The sequence below is a fragment of the Pinus tabuliformis genome, chromosome 8, assembly GCF_031772625.1.
Source record: "Pinus tabuliformis cultivar Carrire ecotype Pingquan chromosome 8, CPIR1, whole genome shotgun sequence".
Lineage (NCBI taxonomy): Eukaryota > Viridiplantae > Streptophyta > Pinopsida > Pinales > Pinaceae > Pinus > Pinus tabuliformis.
Genome location: NC_142294.1, coordinates 709,031,180 through 709,038,270, shown reverse-complemented (window position 1 = coordinate 709,038,270; position 7,091 = coordinate 709,031,180). Strand labels below are relative to the sequence as shown.

Genomic DNA, 7,091 nt, shown 5'->3' with positions numbered 1-7,091 from the left:
AATGGATGATGATCGCAACCATGTAGGAGAGCATTAAGTTTAAAAGCTTTGAAATTTATTTAACAAATAAAAAAGGGGCACAATGAATTCTATTTTAGCAGACAACCCTATTCACAATAGCCACGAATTTGTGAATTTGTTTTCAAAATACTAAAAATGTATTTACAAATTTGTTTGAATGACTTGCATTGACCAATTTATTAAAAAAAAATTGACATTTTAAAATAATATGTGCTAAAATTTAGAAGTATTTGTTAATACATTTATTTTTGTATTTATGATAAAGTATATAAAATATTTATTTGAGAAATTATTTATGTAAATAAATTTATGTTACCTAACAATTCAATATCATATGGTGCTTTTCTTAGTTTGGTATCTTGGTTTAATAAAAATAGATATTTCATATCTTTATAACATGAAATAGCTTAAATTTAAATATGACATTTCTAATTAATTTGCAATGTGAATTTCTAATTAATATGTAAATTGAAGAGTCCTTGAAATTTTAGATAGTATAAAGATTATTAAAATATTTTATTTATAATGTTGCCTAATTTAATATATTTATTATAATTTTTAATCTAAAATAATTAAATAAATTAAATTAAAGTATTAAATGTATTATATTTTTCAATCCACATTATTATTGTTTTGATTTTTTAAAGCGAGAGCAATTAGAGGTATTTAAATAACTCACAAAAGTTATTTTGATTTTTTTCTTATGTTTTAAATTTCCATCCATTATTATTTTTTTTTAAGCTTTATCCATGATATTAAATTTGTGTCATTATGATTTTTTAAACAATTTTAATAACAAAATTATTGATATTTTAATTATATTTATTCTTACTTAAATTAAGCAACAATACTCACTACTAATGATACAAATTTAATATCATATATAAAACTTAAAAAAATAATAATAGATGGAAATTTAAAACATTAATTTTTTTTATAATCATACAAATTTAATATCGTGGATAAAGCTTTAAAAGATAATAATATATGAAAATTTAAAACATCAAAAAATAATTAAAAATAACTATGGTGAATTATTTAAATAATTTTAATTACTCTTTAAATTGTACTGCAAAGCCAATTTTCCAAATAATATAGATTGGTGTCTTCAACTTTCTGACTCATTTATGAAAGCCTATCCAAACAGTTTACAGTGCACTAAGAATCCCAAAGTGAAACGTTCTATGGCAATTTAAGATTTCAATATCAAGCCTAAGAAATAGCCAATATAAATGTCTTGTAGATGCAAGGTTGACAGCAAATGAAACTAGCACATGAATAGATTTTTACCTCTATCAACCAATCAATCAAGATTGCCCTCATTTTCTCATTGATTTCAACCTGCCTTGTCATATAATCTGGAGGTATGCAACTAATGGTCTGGACATATGGTGCTACAAACTTTTACTGAAAAAAAAATAAAAAATTACTTTAACATTCCCAAAAAAACTGCAATAATTGACAGAGAGACACACCTCAATCTTCCGGTAAAAGTTATGTATATCTTCAACATATTCAACAACTTCCAATTGATTTTCAAGGTCTCCATCATCCATGATAGGAAGAGCATTGTGGCAGTCGCTGCATGCATCTTGAAATTATGCTTATCAAGATTATTGAACTTTTTTTATCCTACTTACATCATAAATATGCACAAAGATATCTGAAGTCTATAACACCTGCTAGTAATTTGGTGTGGACATGGGTACTTAAAATAAACAAGAATATCTACAAAGTAGCCATTGTTCAAATACAATAGTTAGTTCATACATTTCAAAATTCAATAATTGAACTAAGTGGTAGGGAAAGCTAGCTATGCGACCTTGTTTTTGACGGAATTGGAAATAGCAAAATAGTGAAATGACAACTCAAGACGAGTTAGTATGACAGTATAACGTATAATATATGAAGAGGTTAATTAAGATTTTTAGGGTGGAAATTACAGATTCCATAGAGGTGTGGTGATTCTTCTAACAATATATAAGTTTTTTCTATGACTTAGTGTCATCACTGTCATTTGTATTATCATGCAACTGGCAAAGTCAGTGTGATATATCTTGGTATGTATCAAACAAAATTATTATGATTATATAACACGGGGGCTTCGGGCTAGCAATACCATACCACGTGCATTCATACTGGGACATATATTGTGGAAAAAAATGACATAATATATTGATCATATAAAAGGGTAAAGGATTTCTATATTAACAGGTATAAAAAATGAAGCTCAAAGTTAATGAAAAATTATAAATGGGTATAAAAAATGTTAATGAAAAATGGATACCTACAATATCTAGTAAGAATAGAGTTTTTTTAATGAAGAAAGTGTATGAATTCATATTGATAAAGGATTAACTAATGTGAATTTTAAAAATATTTTCTAATATATATTCAAATAAAAGATATTGTTAAAAATATATTAAAAGTTTATTAAATGAAACCAATATTATACCATTAATTAATAAAAAATCACCAAAACTAATTGAGTAGCGTAAAAATCATTGCTCAATCCATTTTTATGATCACCCTAAATAACTTGAGTAAGTGCAACCGTGTTCTATACTAATGAATCTGGAATTTGGCATACAAAGAATCTCATGATATTGTGATGTATTACAAACTGTAGTTACAACATTAAACAAGATGAGCTGCGAGGCAGCAAGTCCCTGCAAATGCACCCACACAGTGTCGCCCAGGTTTTTCCAAAGGCGCCCAGGTTTTTCCAAAGGCGCTCAGCTCATCTTGTTTAGTCTGTTATACATCAAAAGCAGATGTTCCGGATGTTCACATGGGAGTGTTCCTGAGACTTAGGAATAGTTGCATAGCCAATGCATCTTATGGACTGATTTAGCAACATAGGTTAGCATTTTAGATCTATTTAAATTGCTTCCAATCCAGCCTCGATGCCCTCCTCGTTTAGTCACTGCCTGAAATACAATGACCAGAAAACTGACAAAAAACAACCGAATCCCAGAACACTGAGATTGAAGGCCATACAGAAGCTGCTCTTGCCATCAAGCAATTGATCATAGAAATATTCCTGTAAGGCTACTACAATAAACAACTCGGCTGCTGCGATCAAGAAAAACTGAGGAATTAAGCAGAAAATGCTGAGAGGGATTGGGGTTGGTGGAGCAAGTCAGAGGGATTGGGGTTGGTGGAGCAAGTCATGAGATTTTGCAACATGGATCCTAATGTTTCCTGTCATAGCTGCAGACACGATGGATAGTATAAGTAAAAGGAAGCCGATTCCAATCCATTGAAGAACAGTTATTCATCTTTCATTGCGTGTTATTCTTCTGGCCAGTGGTTCAATACAATGATTAAACATAACCACTGAAACAAGTGCAGAAAGTGGTTGGACTACCAGAAGAGAAGATACTGGCACTTGGAAAAGAAAACACATTGACAGGGCTTAAATGCGCAAGAAAACGTATTCGGTGCCATAAATACTATATACTGAAATAAATGAGTGATAATTCAACAAATCCTAATTCACCAATTCCCCAAATAAATTTGAAACAAATGATCAATGTTATGTTTTAATTTTCCTTTGTAACGTCAGAATGAGAAAATGCCTGGCACGAAATGGAGCTTAAGCCTAGCAACTAAACTATTTAGATGGCCTTTATTGTAAAAGTTGGAAAAACTATAATTTATGTGGCAAATAATTTCTCTAAACATAATATTTTATGATAATCCACCCTTCGTGTTAAATAAACAATGTAAAGAATTTGTACGGGAACCTGATCTTGTAGAAAGTTAATGTATGCCAATTTAATGTATGTCATCATAAACGTATTCGGTGCCATAAAAAAAACTTCTAAAAGAAAGACCCTCAAAACCCTATTTTAAACACGAAAGGACAGCATGTTACATAAGATTTTTGCGGTGCAAGGTGGAGATTCCTTAGCGAGAGGGATAGATGGCATATTAAAAAATAAACAAAATATTTGCATTTTCGAGGTGCACACCGGCCATGCGTTTAAACGCATGCATGATATTCATGCAGTGATTGCATGTCACCCTAACTGCATGCCACCCACTTGTCGGCAGAAAAAGTAGATAGTAGTAAACGAACTAGAATCATTAATTCGAAAAGAAGCCAGAACTGTTTCTTCGTTTCAGACTACCAGAATCTATGGTCTAGTTCCATAAACTTCATGCTCGAAATTTATAATGGAACTGCACAGAAGGTATAAACAGTAACAAATAACAATTGATCAACTCTTTATATCTAAAGAGCAAGCTCTTTGTAGAAGAAATCAGTTTTTATTTTTGAATGAGATCCTCCATTATGATTTCTTTTTCGATCACTCCATGAACTTGTGATCCGGAGGTTTGCTGATTGCTGCCACAAAGAAATCAATACAGGTGAAGTTATCCACAATGGAGGTTAGAGCGGGTGTGAATATTGAGGGATGGGTTGCATATCTTCCAACAGGTTTTTAAGAACAACCAGAATCCAAGAGAATCTGAAGCGGCCATTTCCTTCTGCCGCAACGATACCAATACTACTGCCGCAGCGATACCAATACTAGAGGAATTCGTTGATCTGGTTTGCAAGGCCAATAACTTTGCCAAGAAACTCCCAACTCCATCAAAGCCAGAAAATGTACTTTGTTTTATCAGCAAAGATTATGAAGAATCTGAAGGTGAGTCCTTTTCTTGCTTTTGCTTGTTGGAATTCATTTATCTTTGCTTTTCTTCTGAAGAACATTTATTTGTCTATCGACATCTGATCTTAGATTCTTAGTGATCCAAATACAGTGTCAAAACTTTAAAGCATTAAAGTTACCTTTCCAATTTTGTTTTTCCTTCTTTGGAAACGCTTTCTGTGAACTCTATATGCATTAACAGAGATTTTCCTTCTGCAATGCATGCCTATTTAAGTGAAACCCCTGAATCGTGAACCCTATATGCATTAACAGGCATTTTCCTTCTCCAATGCATGCCTATTTAAGTGAAACCCCTGAATCATGCCTCCATTGTAAACTTTTCCAGTTCGTTTTTTTTGCCTTTTTTCTGTTTTTAAATTATATTTTAATGAGTAATTTTCAAACTTCTAGTCTGCAACAACCATTTGCTGATTCGAGAACTGACATACTAAAACATTTACAGGTGAAGGGCTTATTAGTGGAAACCATGTTAGAGTAGACACAGATCTGCAGTCAGAGAATCCGTCAAAAGAGGGAAAATCAGAAAATCACGACGCTGGAGAGAAGGAATCAGAAGAACGTAAACTTACAGAGAAGCACAAAATAGAGATAATCTCTCCATGGGAGATAATGGGAGCCTCGGAGGATGGAGAAACGTACCATGTTTCTAGAAGCCAGATTCAGAGTCTCAGAATGCCTCTGCAACAAGACGGCCAACAAAGATACAGGATCCGAAGCCTGCAATGGAAAATCAGCTTCCAGCCCACATGATTACTTGTATGGCGAGTTTCCAGTGCTGCTAGTCCTCTAATAAGTTTTGGAATACACCTGGTTACATGCAGAACATAGGAGATGGCACATGCAGAACATAGGAGATGGCACCTGGAACATAAGAGATTTGTGGCAGGCAGGCGTATAGGGGTATAGGCGGTGATATACCATGGAAATCCAACCATGGAAATCCAAAATATCGGAGCTAGCATTTAGTGCTGTGGACTAATGCTAGCATTAGATTAGTATTTTTACCAGTTTGAAAATATGAAGCGAACACAAAATATATAACATATGCTTTAGCTTCGGATTAGCTTCGGATTACCTTAGGTCCTAGGGAAGAGGCCAAATAACATGATTTATAAATATGTCTTTACAAAACTTGGTATATAGTTGATGACCGGGCACTAAAAGCAGGTCAATTAATGCTATGTTCGGCGTGAACGATTACTATAGTCCATGCCTGGAGGGCAGGGACTAATAAATCCTAAACTCATTTAATAAGCTCAAGAATTTACAACAAGTTATATCTACTCTATTACTTTCTAGATTAATGAATTTGGAAGTTGGCATGCAAAGAATCTCATGGTATTGTGATGCATAACAAGCTGTAGTTAGAACATTAAATAAATCTGAACTCGTTGAATAAGCTCAAGAATTTATAACATGTTATATCTACTCTAGGACTCAACCGTTAATAATAGGAAAACTTCTATCAAAGGATCTTTAAGGAGTTAAGTGTAGTTGTTACATCAAGAGAAGAAATGTTAGGAGGGTTAATACCACCAGTGTCAACAATGGCATGATCATAACAATAAATTAGGTTCTCAACAAACCAGTTCATTCGAGTCCCTCCCATCCAAAATTGATAAATCGAAAAAATATATGAAAGTGTAAACGAATTATCATAAAAAAAAATCCCAGATAATTAACCAAGCTATTATGAAGCTATATTCCTTTACTAGTGAAGTTTTCCAATTAAAAATATAATGGTATGCTATGTTCAAGAAGTAACATTATATATAAGTTTAATAACTTATTAGTAGTGTGATTCTTGAAATCTTGCTAGAGGACTTTAACCATTTTATACAACCTTTAACCGCCTTTCTACCCAGTTGATGATTGTAGTAACCATTATATACAACCATTAACCTCTTTTCCTAGTCGATGTTTATATATAATGGTAAAGGTCCTGTACGAAAAATGAAGCATATTAGTAGTAAGTTAGTAAATTTAATATATATTCTTGCTTTATAATTATAGAAATTACATATAAATGGGATGTAGTGGGTTGGAGAATAAATAATCTATTTTTAACAAATTCAAGGGAACTCATTCTTTTATATAAGTCACATGTAACCAATATAGATCTTGGTATATTATGTAAATAAAACCAGTTAAATTATTTATTGGTGATGGGTTGCTAAATTGGCAATGAATGACTCAAGTTAATGTAGACATGTAATTTATGAGAATATAAATAATTGGTCTATTATCAATTTGAAATTCCTAAACTTGAGACTGTTTATATCGGTAAGAAATTTTACTGGTAATGCATCAATAATAATAGTAGTAGAAGAGATAACTTTATTTAAAAGTTGGTTTATATGTCATGTTAGGGTGTTACATTGAAAAGGG

The 7,091-nt window shown here is 32.0% G+C and overlaps 1 long non-coding RNA gene across 1 annotated transcript; it reads right to left on the bottom strand.

Annotated features, from left to right (window-relative positions):
- Window positions 1–4,715: 4,715 nt before the first annotated feature.
- LOC149237578 (uncharacterized) lies at window positions 4,716–5,451 on the bottom strand. The gene is made up of 2 exons (XR_016245292.1): window positions 5,343–5,451; window positions 4,716–5,189 (listed from the first exon to the last, which is right to left on the bottom strand). It is a non-coding gene; the product is annotated as an uncharacterized LOC149237578 (long non-coding RNA).
- Window positions 5,452–7,091: the final 1,640 nt, after the last annotated feature.